Source organism: Anastrepha obliqua, chromosome 1 (genome assembly GCF_027943255.1).
Source record: "Anastrepha obliqua isolate idAnaObli1 chromosome 1, idAnaObli1_1.0, whole genome shotgun sequence".
NCBI classification, from domain to species: domain Eukaryota; kingdom Metazoa; phylum Arthropoda; class Insecta; order Diptera; family Tephritidae; genus Anastrepha; species Anastrepha obliqua.
Window position 1 is genome coordinate 99,821,251 of NC_072892.1, and position 21,797 is coordinate 99,843,047.

A 21,797-nucleotide genomic window follows, 5' to 3' on the forward strand; every position below is an offset into this window, starting at 1 on the left:
AATAGCGGTCGCCCCTCGACAGTCAATGGCAAACCTCCGAGTGTATTTCTGCCATGAAAAAGCTCCTCATAAAAATATCTGCTGTTCGGAGTCGGCTTGAAACTGTAGGTCCCTCCATTTGTGTGGTTCTAAGAGCGCCGCTGATACATATAACCGCCATATGTTGAACTTTCTGAAGTCTGTTTTGAGTCCTAGTCTTGTTGAGAGTCGTCCACTAGGCTATAATCCCGTAAAGGAGGATATGTCTGATAACGGCCCTACATAGCCAGTGAATGTTCTTTGCAGAAAGACACCACATGCCAAGACCCTACTGCGTCAAGCAACTGCGTACTTGCTAATAGAAATTTCAATTCGAATACATATCGCTTGACATATCGTAACTTTCAATATTTCATGTTATATTCAAAGTGCCAAAGGCCAATGCAACTCTTTTATTTATTCCCTTTCGTACATGCAATTACACATTGCTGTCATGGCTGCTTATTGTTATTCTTGTGGCAACTTGAAGACTTTCTGCTTGAGCGTAGGGAAATTTGCCAGCTTGTTGGCAACATAATGAGCAATGCTTGGCTGCCAAGCGTGCGCTCTTGTTGTTGTTTGCATGAGTACATACATGTGTAAACGTAAATGTGTTAATACTTGTATGTGTGTGGTACACACAATTGTTGCAGTGTTGTTGTTTCTACGGCAGAGCATTGTTATGCGGTCGAGGATTATTTATACGCATTGTTTGCCACATCACGCCGCTGTTCAATTCGATTTCTACTTTATGGTACAAAAGCAATTGTTGCAATCACAATTGTTGCTCCCAACACCGCTGCTTGGCACATCTGGCTCCATTCCCGCTTCTGTAATTTCTTTGTGGCAATTGCTAATTCGTTTTGGGATTTCCTTCATTTCCGTTGCTTTTCACTTGCGCTTTTCGTTTGCATTCAGTGCAAAACTTGCACACACATATTCACACATACCCTTTACATACAATCACATTTACTTAGAAGAATATACGAGAAATGAATTTTCTTGGCGCACTTGGCTTAAGGCTCGCAGTAGTTTGCTTGAGTAGTTGTACGTACGAGTAGAATGTAAATATAAAATGTTGAAGAGTTTTGCGTCAGCCAAGTTTGGTAATGTGGAGAAAAAATGTTCAGATCAATATTTGTATCTATTGTGATGATAAATGAATTGTTTGTAATTTCACAACTGAACAAACGTGAATGTTAATTAAAGTGGTACAACCGTTGGGCAATATCGACCTTATTGAATAAAAATGAATAGATTTTTAATTTTTAATTGTATAAAAATGAATGGTTTTTACAATAACTCATCAAAATAGAAATTTAATCGTCTGCGAATTACTTCGCTTTTACCAATGGAGACTTTATGTGGATAAGATAAGATTCGTTAATGAGATATTGTACTTTATTGAATTTACCAAAAATCTATTTATTAATGAGTAAATCTAGAAATACGTGATTTCTTATAAGCTGCAACTTAAAAAAAAAAAACAATAATAGTTTATACTTATCTATATAATTCATTGCCCCAAGCTAATAGCAAATGCGGATGACATTGCCAGGAAATGCCTTAGCACCATTAGTAACAACAAAGTACCTAGGCAGCAAGCTACTGTGGAACCGAAATACAGAGGAAAGGGTGAAGAAGGCCAATAACACCCTCTATGCATGTAAAATGATGCTTCGGGCAACCTGGGGTATATCCCCTCTCTGATGCATTGGTGCTACGGAGCAGTGGCCAGGCTAATACTACTCTATGGTACTCTGTAGCGCACCATGTCTAGAAAATATTCATACATTGCACCTATGACAAAAGTTCTGGGACTAGCTGCTTTATGAATTACGGGAGCACTAAGAACGACCTCAAAGGCTGCCCTCGAATACATACTTGAACTACTACCGATAGATCTTTTTGTGGAAGATCTTGGAACGAAATCTGCAGGACGACTAAAGGCCCTGAGCGAACTCTAATACAAGACCCATGGACATATAGTAGCTCAATAAACCGGAGCAATATAGTCAATATGGACTGTATGGCTCCGGTTTTTAAGGGCGTAAAGGCTTTAGGTCCAAAAGCAATGCACTTAACTTTAATACGAACGGTTCTAAAATGACTACAGGAGTAGGCGCTGGGATATACTGTCCGGAGATTGACCTACGGAAGTTCTATAGGCTTCCAGACCACTGCAGTGTATTCCAATCCGAGATTTTTGCAGTTGGAAAGGCGGCAGAACTAGCTGGGACTAACTCTAATGTTAACTTTTACATATATATTCAAGCAGTTCTTAAAGCAATTACATCGTTAAGTATTACGTCCAAAACCATTCTTCAGAGCAGGGTGGCAGTAGATTGGGTTGCAGGTGAAAAGAATGAGATAGTAGACGATATAGCATCTGGGTCTCTCTTTCCTCGGATTTTGCGAACGAAATACCAAAGTCAATACGAATACTACTCAACGAACTATACGAAAAGATCAGAATATTGAGGACAAGATCGGAAAGTCTGAGTACTTGCAGGAATGTTAAGATCATGTGTAAACATGACGATCATAGGCGTACTCGATTTACCATAAACAAAGAGATTGTAATGGGCGAGCTGACGGATAGTGCCCATTAGCAGCGTATGCTTCTAAGATAGGAAATTCGGACAGCGAAGAATGCAGGAAATGTAGGGAGCAGGGTTCAATGGAAACTGTAGAGTATCTCGTTTGCGGATGTCCTGCGTCATTCAAAACACGCTTAAAATATCTCAGGGCACCACAGTTTAATTAATTGAAAGACGTCACAGGAGTAGGTTGGAAATGTACATTTAAATTCGCAATAGAAGGAGGCACCATGTGGGTGGACTATTTCAAAACACATAACTAATGAACTCCATCTGGTATCCCTATAGACCGAACCGGTTTATACTTGACTGTCAGTCAACCATTTCCACCTAACTTAACCTATACAATTCATTCAGACGAGCACACCGTCCAGAAGAGAGTGACAAACTACAAGGCCATCGAGAAGGGATGAATTAGATTTCTATACAGATGGTTCCAAGCTAGACGATAAGGTTGGCTATGAAATATTTTCTAGGGAATTAGGACTTAAACCATCAGTTCGACTACTAGACTACTGCAGCGTTTATCAGGCAGAAGATCTAGCTATAAAAGAAGTGATTACGTATCATACCTAAATCCACATCCCGCAATAAAAATTCCAATAAATATATTACTAGATGGCCAGCCGGCCATTAAATCATTGGTTGCGACTATACTAAGATCAAAGGTTGCACAGGAATGACGGGCCATCCTAAATGATATTAGTGTCATATTCAAGGTCAGCCTTATTTGGGTTCCGAGCACAGATATATTGAGGGAAGTTGTAAAGCCGATGAGCTAGCCAGGAAAGGTACTAACTCTTCAACTGCTCATTGATAGAAGTACCATTGGGATACCTATGGCGGCGAGCAAATTAACAATTAAGAATAATATTATCTCATTATCCAAGGCCAATAGGGCATGTAGAGATGAAGACATATGCGTAACAGCCAGACTACTGTGGCCGCAAATAAACAAGAAAAAGTCAAAGGAACTGCTTATTTTCTGAAGATGTATAATAGGTCATTGGTTATTGTTGGAGTTGTAGAGATAAGGAGAAGGAGAGAGAAACAGATGAGCACTCCCTTTGTGAAAGTCCAGCCTTAGCTAAAAGCAGAGCAGGTTTTCTAGGTAGATAATTTTTTAATTCTCTTACGGAACTGTCCGCTGTGGGTATTAAACTAATCCTGGGCTTCATAAGAGCCACTTAATGGTTTCACGAAGAAAAATAAATCAGATTCCCTATCGCACAGTGGTATCACAACGGACCTGTAAGGTTTAAGTGAGTTGAGCATACGGACCGACTACTATCATAACCTAACCTAACCTAACCTAAGGGTAGGAAATTTCTTGAGGAAATAAGATGGAAATCCTTTATTATGCGTAAGTGAAGAGCTTTTAATATCCTGAATTCAATCACAGACATCATGGGGTGCCAAAATTAATAGTGGAATTTGCTTTCAACAAATACCGCTAAAAAGCTCCGACGACGGGTCAAAGTTAGAACTAGAATATTAACAAAAATTACGAGCCCGATTTCCTTGGTACATTAGAGGGTAAGTCTAAAGAGGCTCAAAAATTGCATTGATTTTTCATAATTTTTTTGCTGACGGTATTGGATGTTGAAATGTTGGACATTCGTTATACCGAAAAATTGCACAAGTCTGCGAGCAAAAAAAATTCAAAAATCAACGAGAGTTTTGAGCCACTTTAAACTGTATGCTCTGATTAAGAGGTGTGAAGTTTTGATGAAAATTTGATGGATTTTTTTTTAATTTTGAGGCTTGGGATTATGCGGTTTTTATTGGTTCATTTGAATAAAGGCAGTAACCAAAAAAAAAAAAAATAAAAAAAAATTAACAAATACAGGAAAGCTCGATTTTTTACATATATTATTAAAAGCTTAATAGATCGTTCTGCCACCTTGTTTATAAATTAGTTCGTAAATACGTTGATAAATGGATTTGTACAAATTCTCCAGATAGCCTAATCAAATTTAAGAATAGGCCGTGTTAAGAATTCGAATTAAAGCTTTTTTGTCTTTAAATTTTTGACCATTTTCATAAATCCTACGAGCAAGCCATCCCCATAGGTATTCAATATTTTCCAGGGAATTAGGACTTATCCAGATAGCCTAATCAAATTTAAGAATAGGCCGTGCTAAGAATTCGAATTAAAGCTTTTTTGTCTTTAAATTTTTGACCATTTTCATAACTCCTACGAGCAAGCCATCCCCATAGGTATTCAATAATGCTTAATTCTGGGGAATACAGTGCCCTGTTAAGTTTCAACGTTTTGGGACGCAATCCAAGTTTTGACCACACTTGAAGTGTATACAGATGCATTATCCTGTGGAAAGATCCCATTATAAGGTCCAAGTGTTTCAGGAATTTCGGGAAAAGATGGTTCTAACGGAGCTTCATAGTTGTTTCTCGTCATTTTGTAGTCTTCGAACGCGCCATAGTACGATATTGAAGAACTTCTGGTTTGAACTTCTTTCCGTCACTAAATACTACTTTTCCATTAAACAGGATCGTTATTTTCAACAGAACTCCAAGCATGTGGTGCCTTGAAAATTCAAGCCGGCGTTCTTTACGAAATTTATTCAAAGGTGTGTTTGATTTCGGATTTCTTATGCTTCAGATGCGGCGCTTTTAGAAGAGTCCTTCGAACCATGGATTTGCTGGCAGCAACATTTGCCTTTCTTTAATTTTTACTGTTGAAAGGGCGGAATTAGATGCAATACTAAGTATTTTATGGGTTTACGGGCGAGCCATCGCAGTTTTGCCTTTGTAGTTAAATAAAAAAAATATATATAAAACAAATTTCTAACAAAATTTCCTATCTTTTAATCGGAATCTGTAGAAAATTTTCAGGTAAGTATGATAAAACGCAAGTTTTAAGTGGCTCAAAACTTTCGTTGACTTTATAATTTTTTCCTTGCGGTTTTGAGTAATTTCTCGATATAAAGAATTTTCATCACAATTTCATCCTTTGGGTCTAGTGTATTTTCTCCATATAGCGAAAGCCCGACATTTGTTAGTTAGTCAACAAAAGAATTTGTCGAAAATTAACGCGGGTTTTGAATAACTTACAACTTGCACTTAATTATCCCAAATTTTAATGAGCTATAAAATTGCATAAGCGAAAATTTTCTAAAAATTCTTATTAAAAAGTGTGTGGGAATTCAAACTGGATCGATGCATTCTTTTGATACGCAAAAAGTCGATATCTGGATTTAGATGATTTTTGGATTTTGAACTATATTTTCATAAAAAAAAAATATTTAAATTAAATAAGAAACAAACAATTGTTAAACTTGTTTAAAAAGCTAGTGCATAGTGGTTTGTTTAACGTAGTGCAAGTATGTATGTATACCTAGCCTTCACTTTCATGCATCGTTTTTTTTTCTGTGGTTCCCTTTCTCTTGAAGCTGTCAACTCAAAATACTAAACTATTTGGAGGAAGCAGGAAATGATGAAGAATATAAAAAAAAGAGTCACAAAGCGCACAAAAACATATATATATTTAGATACATAAACGCACATATAATGCAAATGTATGTACTGTAGATGTATGTCGTAAATATACTACTGTGTCCAAAAAATAAGGTGACATTTGATTTTAAACTGCGCGCTTTGAAGGATTAGGAGAATTCTTTTTTTTTTTAGGTTGGTAGTACTGTGAGTGACATCTATGTCAAATTTCATGTGAAATATTCATTTACTGTTTGAGATACGCGTCGTTTTGTGAGCTGCTAAAAGTGAGTTTCTCGTTTTTTGCAATGTCGAAATTTGTTGAGCAAAGAATTTGCATTAAATTTTGTTTGCGGAATCAATTTTCGGATACGTTGAGGATGGTGCAGAAAGCCTTTGGTGATGAGGCTATGTCTAAAAAAAATGTTTACAAGTGGTATAGTGAGTTCCAAGCCGGTCGTGAACGTGTCGAAGACGAAGAGCGTCCTGGGCGACCATCAACCTCAACTGACGAAGCTCACGTCCAACAAATCAAAGATTTGGTGTTGAAAAACCGTCGATTAACGATTAGAGACCTTGCTGATGATGTTGGCATATCGAAAGGCTCAGTCAATACCATTTTGAAGGATGTTTTGGGCCTCAAGCGCGTCAAATCTCGACTGGTACCGAAAACATTGAATTTTTTGGACTCGTAATTCGTGATCATTTCATCAAAAACTCAACCCATATCGTTCCGCAACCACCGTATTCACCTGATCTGGCACCGTGCGACTTCTGGCTGTTCAGCAGGCTCAAAAGACCGCTCCGGGGACACCGTTTTGACACGATAGAGGAGATTCAAGCCGCAACGAAGACGGAACTGAAGGCCATCCCGGAAAGTGACTACAACCAGTGTTTCGAAAATTGGAAAAAACGTTGGCATAAGTGCATTGTGTCGGGAGGGGATTACTTTGAAGGGGATGAAATTGATTTGGAAGAATAAATAAAGAATTTTCAAAATAAATACAATGTCACCTTATTTTTTGGACACAGTAGTACACTTGAATGGGCAAGCCGATGCTGGAAGTTGCGTTGCAAGAAAAAAAATTATAATTTAAGAACTAAAAGTTAAAAGTTAACTAAAGTTGTCGTTGACGAATGAATAAAGAAAAGTTTTTGTGAGTGAAACTATGTGCATACATGCGCGCATCCAAAGCGGCTTAAAACATGAATAAATCTGTATGCTTCTAAAAACAAGGGTCAAATACAGTAATTTTCCAAATTTCAGATTTGCCATCACAGTGTTGGAAGGGTATAATTATATTATTTATTATTATTAATTTTTTATTGATTTTAAAAATTATTAGTTATTAATTTTATAATAGATTGTTTATGAAAAATGTAATATATATCCTTACTTAGAAATTTTAAATTCTAAAAAATTTTATTACTTGCTTGATTGAATTAATCATATTTGAGAAACATTGGAGAGAAAAACTAAAAACCCAGTTTTACAACCATATAGTATATATTTGGCCCCAAGTGTCGTGAGTTTATTAATTTTTTCATTTGTTTAGAAATTTTAAAAATTTCTTTTCTCGGTGTTAGTAAAGCATAAATGAGTGGAAAGCGTTTGCATGAACGTTTTATTTGCACTAATTCCGCCAAAAATTATGATTCTGCGAAAATTTTTTTTACATATCTGTATATTGTACAGAAGTTAAAATCCTTGCTTCAATAACTTGCAAAAAAAGTTGTTCGCATGTTAAATATTTCACTAAAATATACGTACTAGGGCGGGTCAGTTGGTATGGAACTATTTTTTTTTTCAAAACCATTCCTAGCAGATTCCGATTCTATATATAGAATTATGTGGCAAACGCATATTAGAGAAAAGCTCTTAAGTTCGTTTCGAGCCTCAGGAGAAGCTACACTTGCGCTCACATAATTAAGTCACCTTCTTGTTTTATTCGCAACATTTTTCTTCCCAAATTTTTTTCGTTATTTCTTATGAAAGTATAGTTTATTGCATATTAAACTCCTTATGCACGAAAGTTCCAAAGTTTGTACGAAATTCACAAAAATTCCACGAATTTCAAAAAATCATCATCACAATTCTCATTCTTTTAAACATAATTCTTCTTCCTATTTCAGGTCGCAGTTTTATAGCCCTTTCAGTTTTAGCATAACAAAATGAGACTTTAAGGGCCCATAAAAATCGCGTTGAGTTTGCAATTTTGTTGCATACGATGTTGAGGATTTTCTTCCATATAAAGCGCTTGTTCAGAAGTCCTTTACATGAAAGAAAATGCTTAACAGTATGTGCCAAAAAAATATATTTTTGATATTTATTTTGTATTATATGTATTTATAAGCACATTGCATTGGGAAAAGTAATAGCACGTTTTTTTTTGTGCATGTGGAAGTAACACGTGCCGAACATAAAAAAGTTATTTTTATCATTTAGCGGCACTTAGCGTTTTTTTTTTTAAATAAAAACACATATACAAAGAAATTTTTAGTGCCAAAAAATTTCGAAGTACAAGTTTGTATTATATAAAAAAAAATATCATTAATATCACGATGTCGAAAAAATAGTTCCATACAAACTGAGACGACCTAATATGTACTTATATATATACTTAAACTTGTATGTACCCTATGATTAAAAAGTACCGTGAAGGAGATGTTGACTGTTTTCTTCGATTGCCAAGGCGTAGTGCACCATGGGTACCTCCCATTGGGCAGACAGTTAATAAAGAATCCTGATATGGTCCCATGCGACTTCTTTTTGTTTCCCAAGTTGAAGTTACCACTTCGTGGAAGGATATTTCAGTCGATAGAGGAAATCAAAGAATGCGACTAAAGGCCATCCCTTCGTCGGCCTACCAGGGGTGCATGGAGGGCTGGGTTCAACGTTGGCACCTGTGTGTTGCTTCAGACGGGTCATATTTTGAAGGAGATAAAATAAATTTGCCTGAAACTTAACTCTGTTTGGTTTTATTTAAACATTCCCGATAGTTTCTGATCATAGGGTATATAGGTATTATAAGTATAGAATAGCACACACAAGTCAATTATTTTCTAAGACATGGTACTTAGTTCACGTCTCACGTAAAATGGGTGTCAAAATCCATGAAAATTGCTTTGCCTTGTAATATACGTGAAATTTCGTATGAATCACACGGCAAAGTGGTACTCAGTTCATGTCGTGAGAAAACCGCGCAACATACCAGCAGCATTTTTTCACACCTATCTGAAATGCACAAGTCATTTAAAATTGAGCGAAAACTGTCAATTACGTTGCGAATAAAGTGAATGAGTTTGAATACTCCAAAGATATGGCATTTTTAAGCGAAACTTCTTCGCAAAGAGTGTAAGTTAAAATTTTTATAAATACTTATGTACTTTTTTGTATCTATACGAGTATATACATATGAATGTATGTCAATTTGTCTAAAAACACTTTTCTTCCCAAAATTTGCCATTTACTTCTCGGGCAGTGCTCATAAATTAGCGTTTCTTCTCATTTGACAGCCAATGTTGCTGGCGAAATTTCGCGGCAAATAAAATTGGTAAATATAATATTTTCCTACTTAACCTTTCCTACAACATAGGATATACACCCGTCATCCCCTGCTATTACCAGGTAATAGTGTAGTACAATTTTTCAGAGCTGGAGCATTATATCTGTGCACACGACATAAAATAGCTGGCGGAGTGGCATTCAGTCGGTGTCTTTTTAAAGCTCAGACAGGTTGGAACTACACGAGAGTGCCAAAGGGGTTGTAAAACAAAGTATTCGTAGCTGATGCTGCATTTTATAAATACGTGGCAGCATGATGGCAATTATACTGCTGGCGTAAAGCAAGTCGAGTCACATGGGGGATTGCAGCCGTCCCATAACGTATAATTTGCTTGTGGAAAACCATGTAAGCGCTTTTGAAATGGCAACATCCAACTCAAGTCATGAAATATGTAGTATGAAAATTTTATGTGTTCGCATAGAACACTTTGCACGACGATGACAGCAATGCCGACAAAGGAAATTCGCAAAAAGGTGTAAGTGATGTTTTCAGATTTAAATGCAATGTTAAAATGTCAAAGATAACCGAAAAGTTTTATTCGTAAGATCATGGAGAAAACGTTTAGCTCTTTGTATGCCCATAGGTAGAGGTAATCAAGCCACTTATCTGAGATTTGTTAATACTGAATATCTGTTACGTAAATACGTTTTATTTTGATACCCTTATGGAGGCAGAGATATATGACTTTTTACTTTTTTTACGTACTTTCGAGTGTTAAAATGCCAGAAGTTTGAAGTTAGGGTTCTGTTGCAAATAAAAAATAGCTTATGCAAAATTAATCGTACAATTTTGTTTTTGAATAACTTATGACCTTTACTAAATAAAATAAATCACTTTTGAGTGACGTAAATCTTAATTTGGACTTTAACAATTTTTTCTGTTAAGTAGAAAAATCACCAGATAAGCAAATGCCGCCAGTGTTGATACATATTTGTGCCTATTTTATCAAATTCTCCATGATCTTCCACAAGATTTCCGGTGAGAACTGTTTGTATTCCTGCCGAATATTTCTCTTAAATGCTGATTGTCTGAGTTTTGTTGACATGAACCCGCGACTTTAAGTAGCCCCAAAGAAAGAAGTATGGGATGGTTAAATTGGGCTGGGATGGTTTGGCAGTAATTCACACGCGACTGATGGTCAGCAGCTATTAACAGATGCACTGTTTGCACTTTGTACGGGAACATTTGTAAGTCTTTTACTAAAATTCGGTGGTAAAGAACTCGAGATGGTTCCTCATTCTCCATATAGCTGGCGTCAGGTTTGACAGCTTGCATAATTCGCGAACAATGTAATACGAGGGGTGCCTTTTATATGTTTTGGGTGCTCAAAATGCAGTTGTTTGAGCCGATGTGTGAGAGCTCGCATTGTCTTGGTGAAGAGTGATCCGTCTTTGGCGATTGGTTTTCCTAATTTCTTGGAAGATAACTGGCAAACAAATAGTTGTGTACCATTCAGAATTTACTGTTCTGCGTTGTTCTAGTGATACGGTTGCGACATGTCCAGTTTTTCCGAAAAAACAGGTGACCATTTGCTTGGAAGTGCTTCGTGCGCGAACCACTTTTGTTGGATTTGGCTCATCTTGAAACACCCATACAGTCGACTGCTGTTTACTTTCGGGCTCATACGCGTAAATCTATGATTCATCACCTGTCACGATGTCATAGACGTGTTTCGAAGCCCCGCGATCGTATTTTTTGAGCATTTCCTTCGACCAATCGACACTAGCCTTTTTTTGAGCGATTGACAAATTGTGTGGGATCCAACGCGAACAAATTTCTTTGACAGTCAAATGTTTATGCAATATTGAATGTATGCTGGTCCCACTAATGCCTAAGATTGTCTCAATCTCTCGATAGGTCACATGGCGATCTTGCAGTTCGCGCACAACATCAATAGTTTTCGGAACAACAACTGATTTTGGACGACCTTCACGAAATTCGTCTTGGAGTGAACTACGACCACGATTGAATTCACCATACCATCGATAAACACTGGTCCTTGATGGAGCTTCATCGCCAAAAAATGAATTAAGTTCATCCATGCAATGTTGCTGAGTTAATCCACGTCGAAAGTTGTAAAAAATAATCGCACGAAAATGTTCACGATTTAATTCCATTTTTGGACCGAGATGAATCTTTTAAGTTACTGTAAATAACACAAATAGCGCTGGTATTTCAAAACGTTCTGAGTACATAAATGCCAAAAAATTTCAAACTTTGCGATACAGCTGTCAGTTGCCAGATTGCAACACCAGGGTTGCCAAATCCCGAAATATAAAAGGCACCCCTCGTATAAGGACACCCAAAAGGCTTTGTTAACCTTAGAAGCTCCCTCGAGCGGCACTGATTTACGCGTGACCTCGTTGAGTTGAGGCAAAGCCCTACTTTCCAGAAATCTACCAAATTTTGCGGAAAAGACCTCACAGATCCTTGTCTAGGTTTCTCACCTGCTTAGTAGTTTCCAGCAGTGTTGCTGTGACCAGGTATCCAAATGAGACTAGTTGCGAGATATTCGAATGTGGTCGAAAGCGAAACCAGACATTACTCGACGAGTTTCGAGAGCATCATCATCGAGCCCAAGGCCCTAATTTTCGCTTGAATGACGGTGTAGATATTTACTTCCCTTACAGATGTTATATAAGTGAAGAGCCAAGCAGCTACTTCTTTGATTGCGACTTCCTCTGCTTGAAACTCATTGCAGTGGTCCGTTAGCCTGAACTTCAGCTTTGTAGGCAGCTCGCTCTCCACAGAATGCACTCCCGCCAACCCTTCCATCCAACTTCAAGCTATCCGCGAACAGTTGCACCAGGCTCTGTCTCCCAATGCTGGTTACTAAGCCAAAAATATTCACCTTGGAAATAAAATAATATTGTGGCATATCAATATATTGTACTAACTACCCACCTTTTAATGATAACTAGCAACTGACATTATTCGAACTCAGCAGTTTTTTCTTGTTGGTCGTTGAGCTCGAAAATTCAAATGCGTTGGATTACTTGCAAATAAATGGTAATTCGAAACTTAAGTAGAAGAAGTACTTTAGGTCACAAGTGAAAACTTTTTGCATACAATATGACAACAACAAAACAACAAAAGCAGCACAGCTAGCAGTAAAAAATGTCGAATATTTGCGAACCAAGTGTCAACACAATGACTACATTTTTCGGCGCTAATGAAGCAACGCGACCACCAAATGGCAAAGTAATGACGACGCAAAAGAAATTTCGATTGCACTAATGAAAAATTGTTAGTAAAGGTTTGCTATGTTGTATTGTTATTGTTGCTTTTTGCTACACGACGACAATCATTTCCTTGAATGCGTCTGCATTGTTGGGTGTTGCAAGCGTCAACTAAGTGACTTTGGCCGAGTAGAATTACCATGGCGGCAGTCAACGTGGCATTTGGTGGCTTCATTGTTGTTGCAACTACTAAAGTTGCTGCTATTGCTGGTGCTTGAGCTGCTATTTCAACTTGTTGCAATAAACTTTAATTGACTTGCGTTGCACAGATGATTTTACAATGGACGAAAACCCCTACAATGCCGACCAAGTACGAGTATAGCGTCCTTGCCGATCTGCATACCAATTACAAAAAAAAAAAAAAAAAACACGAAATTGTATATGAACGGATTGCTAAACAACGGTATGTACATACCACCAACAATCACAATTTGCCCGGGGCTGTATGCTGGTGTGCGTTTAGTCGCCAACCTCAATGCTTTAGCAGCAACAACAACATAATTGCACTTCCACACGTACAGCCAAAGTGTTGACACGCGCGCTGGCATGATAAGCAGCTGCAGCAAACACCATTGCAACAACAAAAGCGTCACCATAAATGGCATTCCAAAGTTCAGCCAGCTCAACCGAGGACGCGCGCGTTTGCCGCCTATCCAAGAAGCAGAAAATTAATTTGATGAAATTGTTATTGCCATCCAATGCTCCGATTGAGTAGAGTGTGAGGGGTGTGGATGCACTTCGTTTTAGTCTGGTGTTGGTCAAAGATATTTTGCATGCAAAATGCTGTTGCAAAAGGCGTGAAACTTTTACGTGAAAGGGCAATTGCTGTAATCTTACATTATTGCAGTCTTCAGCTAGCGGCACTTTAAAAATGCTTCATTAAAGGCAATCAAGAGCGTACATGAATATAGGAGCTCAAATAAGATGAAATGCTGGCACCATGAAGATAACGGTAAACGGACGTTGTCAAAAAGTTGAAAGGAAATTTACTAAATAAGAAATACTCATTTTATAACTTTGTTTAAAAAAAGTTTTGTTAATACCTAACGCGACTAAGGTAGTCAAAAATATTTCTATGCTTAGAATGGTGAGAAGAACTGAACCTTCGATTCGTCATTTCTCTGCTATATTTGCCGCTAGCGAGTGCGGTTATACCTCATAAAACTGGTATAACTCATTATATTCAATGCTGCCAAATCTCTGTTCTGATATTAGGTACGTTTCATTAGGCCGTGCTTATACAGGGCAAATTGTGTGGCTTATTCGCTTTTGCTGTTGCCCGTCGTGGTCACACACGGCAGCTCCGTTGCTTGCAATTCTTTAGTTTCTACAGTCAACATCAACATTGAGAGGGGACATAAAGGGTGTTGGAGAACACTCTCGATGCAATAACGAGTTGAATAAACAACTCATTAAGCGTTTCCTAATCCATATAATTCTGTTCTTTTCCAGTGCTACCAACAGGTTTTTATTTATACCAGTTGGTTCATCTATTCGCTACTTCTTAACGCATGTAACTGAAAAGGAATCTAATTAAATTAATCAAGTAATTTCAATATTTTTAGATATGTGGCAACCCTAAAACAAAATATGTCCGTACTCAGGCCGTCTCAAACGCTATTCATATAATAAAAGTATTGAATCTGCGGACTCTTAGACCCGTAAGCCTTACCTCATTCGCACTTCACTTCAAAGATAGAAAATAGCTTCTTCTCCTTCATTATTGGTGGCAATAGAATAATCAGCACATACTTATCAAGAAAAAAAACCCACGGATACATTATTTATACACGAAATAATAATTAAAGGTGATTTAAGGTGTCTACTTTTCCCTTTGTTAGGCATCTTCAACTACTTAATAAACCCGTGGTGCCCTCTTGGAAAATCTCCTTTTTATTTCAAAGATAATTCTAAAGAAAGAGGACTCAAAGCTCAAATAAAGCTTTTGCTAAAAAAGTAAGCAGTACTGTCTGCTGTTGTGTCACGAAACATGAGAAAAAGTGGGCGTTAAGTTTGTTCATGTCTCAAAAGACAAAATGAAAATAAAAGATTGGGTGAATTCCTGCTTTACTTCATTGAAATCTTCTTCGGCACCAGATTTCGAGATCAGGCCAGATCAGAAGAAGGCAAAATTGTATAGTGATGCATTTTCGATGCCTAAGAAAATTTTGCATTGGGGGATAAACTTATGCCCCTTTTTCCCTTACTTCCAAATTTCATCAATGGATTAAGTAGCATCTGAAATCAGTTAAACTCTACCCAACTTTTTATTATTCAATCATGACATTTGTATATATTATCTATATACAGGGTTGGCCATATTAAACTGACCCATGTGATTATTAAAAAAATATGGAAAAAGAAACATTTTTTTGTGTTTCATTGTGAAAAACATTTAATTTAGTTCAAGGAGATTCGTTTACATCACTTTTTGAATATGATATCGCGCAAGTGGTCGCCCTTAGCTCGTATAGCGTAATGTGCCCGTTTTTCGGCGTTTTCCATAGTTTTGGCCAGCGTCTCGGCCGATATGGCGGCTATTTCCCGTCGGATATTGGCCTTAAGTGCGCCTAGTGTGTTTGGCTTGTTGACGTAAACCTTAGATTTCAAATAGCCCCAAAGAAAAAAGTCCGGTGGCGTCAAATCCGGTGATCGTGGCGGCCAGTCAAAATCGGCGCTTTTTGATATCAAACGGCCAGGGAACAAAGTCTTCAATAAGTTGACGGTGGCTCGTGCTGTGTGTGGTGGTGCGCCATCTTGCTGAAACCAGAAGTGCTCCATACCATTTTCACGAACAATCGGCATCACAAAATCGGTTATCATGGCCCGATAACGCTCTTGATTGACGGTCAATGGTTGGTGTTGACCATTTTCAAAGAAGAACGGCCCAATGACCATATCAGCGCAAATGCCACACCAGACTGTAACTTTTTGGTCGTGGAGAGGTACCTCTTCAATAATTTGAGGGTTTTCAGTGGCGTAGAAACGGCAATTTTGCTTATTTACGGTTCCGTTCAAGGAGAAATGGGCCTCATCACTCATAATGATTTGATGCCAAAAATCCTCATCAGCTTGGGCCATTCGGACGACAAAATTGGCATATTCCAAGCGACGAGGCTTATCGCCCGGCAACAGTTGTTGATTTAGTTGTATTTTGTACGGGAATATCCCCAAATCCAAACGAATGATACGTCGTAGAGTGGTCCGAGGGATGTCCAACTGAGCAGAACGACGATTACCTGACGTTCGCGGCGATGACTCGATACTGGCTCGTACGGCCGCGATATTTTCGTTAGATCGTCTTGGCCGCTTTTTATTTGGACGTCGGGTATTAGCCACAGTGCTGGAAGACAAAAATCTTTTGTGCATTTGCTTGATTGCGTTCTTTGACGGCGCACTTTTCACTTTATTTTTTTTTCTCGAGAAGGAATTTTGAATGTACAGCTGAACAATTTCAGCGCGTTCTATTGGGGTGTACTGTTTCATGGTATAAATCTCCTTCGACTGACGCTTCCAACGCGGTATGTCATTAGCTGATCTGAAATTACAGTAAAAAGTTATAGGGTTACTCAATGGGTCAGTTTAATATGGCCAACCCTGTACAAGGCTTCTCAGCAAGATCTTTATCTTGAACAAAAAAAAAACAAAGAATTAGATAAAAATATTCAAATATTTGATTGTTTTAGAAAGACTAAGGCCAATTATAAATGAGCAATGATATCGGACAGCTGTCGGCCACGATCAGATGCTGATTCTTTCATAAAAACTTGCTATAACTTTTTGGCAAAATGGCAAGTCTATTTCGTTAATGGGCTACAATCGATTCGATTTACTCCGTATAGACTCTATCTTTAACACTGCCCCACAAAAAACAATCCAGTGATGATGAATAGCGGGATCAGAGCGGCCAATTAACAACTTAATTTCGTGGAATTATGCGATCGGTAAATTTGGTTTGCAATAGATTCATTGCTTTGGTGGCTATCTGATATGTGGCAGCATTCTGTTAAAACCACATAATAGTGATATTCATATTGCCAATAATAGGTTGAAATTCAGTTGTTAACATCTCTCGATAGCGTAATCTATTGACCGTAACCGTATTTTCAGTCGAATTATTAAAGCTAATCATGGCTCTGAACGTTTGCGATGATTTCAGATGGACGTTTATGTTGACTTAAAATACATATCACGAATCTTAAGAAACGTAACTAAACAGCTCCAACATTTTCAAATTGCATTTTTATTATTTCAAGGCGATTTCCGAGCGACACTGAATCCATTGTAAGAATTGCTAAAGATTCTACTGGAATATTTAAAAAAATTAATTGTCAAAATAGTATTGAGAAAAAAGTCCTTATTGAAAACCCCTGAAATATAATTTCGGCAGCCATAAATCAATTCCTTGAAGAGGTTAGATGTGGGCTATTCTCTGGGACAATTCATATGTCAAATTCACTCTTGTTTTTGCTTACCTTAATTTTATTTCTTGGATAAATGAGCTGAAAAGGGAGAAAGGTTGAAGTTTATACCGATGACTTCCCAATTATATGCTAGGTATGCAAAGGATATCTCAAAAAGACAAGGTGGTCCAACCTCTACACCTGTTCGTCAACTCGAGTAAAGAGGAGCCACTTAATTGGAACTTAATGACGTCCGCTCTCTTGGTAAGCTTGTACGCGTTATTCTATGTAAAAGAGATATGGGCAAGAAGCGAAGGCTGAGCCGCAGCACTAGCTGCTGCATCTGCATGGAGATAAGTAGACCTTGGGTTGACCCGTCTTTCATGAGACAGTTAACCTCAACCTAATTTGTATACTGGAAGAACCTTTATGCACTATTTTGAATATTTTCCATACTTAGGGCCTTGAACAATTCGAAATCCAACCTCTAAGAAGCGATATATTATATTTACACTTAGTGATCTTCAACCTATAATTGTATGTGGTTATTAGATCAATTTAATTCAATTCTAAACTTTTGAAAAGGACAAGCTCTACCTTATTTGGGTTTCTGCTCATAGGGTGTACAGAAAAATTGCGTGGAAAATACGACTAAACAGATTCTTTCTGGAAAAAGCAGTATTCGTATGTCATAAGCTACTTGGAAACTGCTGTTTAGAGAATTTATTACTAGACATGATGGTGAGAGATGAAAATAAGGCATAGCTTGTAATACTTCAAGGCATGCGTGGTAAAAAGTGATCGAGTGACACACAAGGTCAGTTCGCTTTGAGAAGACAGGATATGCCCTCTGGCGTCGAAGTATTTACATGACATTCCTTAACCGGCATTAAGTTTGGAAACAAGCAAAGATTGCTCAGCTTTACTGTTAGAAATCTTCTCTGTTTAGAAATAAGTAATGTTTAGGCACTCTAAATCAGCCGTCGCCGCAGCCGAATGGGCTACTATGACTAGTGTGCGGGTTCAAAATCCGCTGTGAGTACAAAACACAAAAATTACACAACAGACTTTTTATGATAGCGATCGCCCCTCGGCAGGCAATGGTAAACATTCAATTGTATGAAAAAGCTCCGCATAAAAAAACCGTCCTCCGTTCGAAGGCGACAAATAAATTGTAGGCCCTTCCATTTTTGGAAAAGTATCAAGGCGCATGCCACAAATAGGAAGAGGAGGCCAGACATTCGAGAAAGTGCAAGTACCAAAATAGTCCGGAGGCCATCATTTACATGAAAGATGTTTTAAAAAATAAAATCCGTATTTGTCTTCTTTGTAAATTTTTGGGACACCCTGTATTTTGTTTATCGCACGAAGTGTCAAAGTCGTGACAAAGATTTATTTCCGCGAGTTTTATAGTGCTCCATTATTTATACTTTCATATTTTCCACATAGGCTTTTAAATAAGAACTGCGTTTTTCGAAGTTTTTTCGCTCCACTCTACTGTGAACATTCATATCCTTCTCACTAAGTGCATTAAAAACAATTTCTCATATTCTCCTAAACAAATTTATAAAAGGAAATTTCATTAACTATGCAATAAAAAATATATTTTTTCTTCCGCTTCAAAGTCAGAATGCACTCATGTAAGAAATGGCCATTGGTCTATTCTCATACACCCACACTAACCGCTCGTTGTCTCTCACCCAGCTCAAAGTAGCATCATAAATTGCGAGATTGAATGGGAAAAGAGCTGCAAAAACGGGTAAGCAATTAAAAAAAAAAACCTTCAAAAGAAAACCGCTAATTATTGAGCATCACCGATGCGGCACTCTCGAGTCGCCATTGCCATCACCAAAACCTCCCGTTGCGTGATGCTGAGCAAAAAATATGTCGTCATATATACACATACACATATCTAGATGAACATATGTATGTATGTATGCATGTATGTATGTATGCGCATGAATAAGTGCACTTATTTGAAATATCTAGCCCCGAGCCAATTTCGGCACAGTTGTTGTTGTTGTCGTCGACATCGTTAAGTGAAGTGAACTTGTCATAACTGACCTTTCCAGCAGCCTAAAAGCGAACGCGAGCGTCAACTTGAGCGCCACTGCCCGGGTTCTCAAGTAACATATATACATACACATCAACTAAAGCTGTAATTTACATACAAAAATCCACTTACAACAATTTGAATGATGCTGTTGATTGCTCGTTTCACTGCTGCGACTCGGTCAGTTGTTATTGTTGCCTTTGTTGCGACGACGTTCGCCAATAAAAACTCAACTGCGGGCATACAAAGAAAATGAAAATTAGCAGCAAAATTCTTCTCAACCTCAAAATTAAACTAACTACAAAAGATAGAAAAATGATTCGTTAGAATAGCATTTTTTAGTATTTGCAGGAAAAATGCAAATTGTGAGAAAAAAATTCTCTTTCAAAAGCGGAAATGGAAAGTAATGAAATTGTGAAAATTTAAATGCGCAAATAAAAAGTGAATAAAAATATAGCTTTGCACAAATGTATGTATGTATTAGAGTTTCCAATTAAATTGAAACGCTTTGTCCTTTCCAACGGCACAATAATCCAATTATAGAAGCAATTATTAACTGGAATTTTAGGTGTACGCAAGTATATGAACTATTTTTTTTTTGTATGGAGCTGATCTATACTGCGTTAAATAATTTAGCACAAAGACTGAAAAGTTTTGACAAATTTATTTACATCTCAATTATTCTTTTTTTAACTAAATAACTTTTTTATGAAAATGCAGTTCTTTTCCTGCAAAAACCGTACAGGTAAGTTTTAAACTTTGTGCAAATTAAAAAAATAAATAGACCAAGCATTTTTGTGCTCACTGGCGTGTCCCTATCTAATATATGCCAGCGCACAACAGAATAGAAGGTACCATACGGGCCGTCTTGTTGTTGAACAACTCTCTCAGGACTCTCCCGACTTCTCAGTAATATCGGTGGCGAGATTAGTTAACATATTGCCCAAATTATGTTCTCCCCTTCTTATGTAGATTTAAGATTTGTACTGGGAGTATACCGGTGAGACACTGTCTTACTCAATCTCTGGCTGCAAAACTAGGACTGGCGCGCACTGGAACAGTCAAAGCTTGTAACGAAGGTGTTGCTAATGGTAATCTAGAGCTCCTTCTGTATCACTGATTAACATTTTTCAAATCGCGACTACGGCAATTGATTTTGTGCTCTTCCCTTCACTGTTGGATATTAGGAACTAACGAATTGTAAATTTTTTAAAACTCGCGAAGCAGTACATCGAGAGTAGAAGCTATAGCCTACCAACTGTTAAAATTTCTAGGGAGCAGTTTTGATTTAGATGAGATCGGTGTTGATTAGGCAAGCTTTTGCTTTTGCTGTTCGCATACCTTTCTAGTTTCTGCTTTATCATAGAACTCGCTCTTTTGTCCTTTAAAAATTGCCTTATGGGAGTTAAGAAGCCATTTGTAGCCTTAAGTCTCTGGTATTGGAATATGACGAAAAAATCTTAAAAAGCAACAGTTATCGCGCAATCCTCAGAAATAGCATGAGACAAGACTTTTGTTGGAATATTTTTTTCACTGCATGAACCGAATAACTTTTTTATCCAGCTTTGCTTCAGTTTTTCATAGCCTAATATACGACAAATTTTCGCTGAGATATCGGATTTTTAATCAAAAGAAGTCGTTTTGTCGTCATTGATTCTCGATATCTCGCAAGTCAATGAATAAATTCGAGAATTCTGAAAAAATTACAGGTTAACGTTTTTTCCCCGTAACCGCTCATAACACCTTGTGACAAAAATAATTTTTTTTTGTTATCGTGGAAAAATTTCATAGGCACGTGAAACTGTAAATTTAATATAGGAATACTGCATACTAAGTTTTTCAACTTCTCATCAATTTAATTCTGTAAAGACTTTAAAGCTTCAAACGACTAAATTTTCAAAATTTTTCTTAGTCTATGATATTCATATGGATACGAAATGGAAAGAAATGAAAGGAATGAAAACATAATTTTCTCATTTTTTTATGCATTTTAATCGGAAATAGTATTGAAATTTGTGGAAAAAAGAAAACAAATTGGTATTCCCAAATTAAGAAAAATTAAAGAATTAATTAATAAGAAAAAAATATATATTTTCGGAATAATTTTAGGCTACGCATGAAAAAGAATGAAGTCGAATAATTTCCAAAAAATTTTCACGACAACGCACCAGTCCACGCCTCAGCAGTTGTGGTCGCAAAATTAATGGAAACATGGTTCCAACTCGTTTCTCATCCTCCCAATTTTCCAAACCTGGTTCCCTTGGATCCCTCCGACTATTATTTGTTCCCCAATTTAAAGAAATGACTGACGGGCAAAAGATTTTAGTCAAACTAAAGGAACGAATTGCTGTTTTCCAGACTTAGACAAATCCTATTATCCGGAAGGGATCAGTAACCTAGAACAGCGTTGGACGAAGTTTATGTAAGCCTATAAGGAGAAATAAAAAAGGTTTATCCCAAAC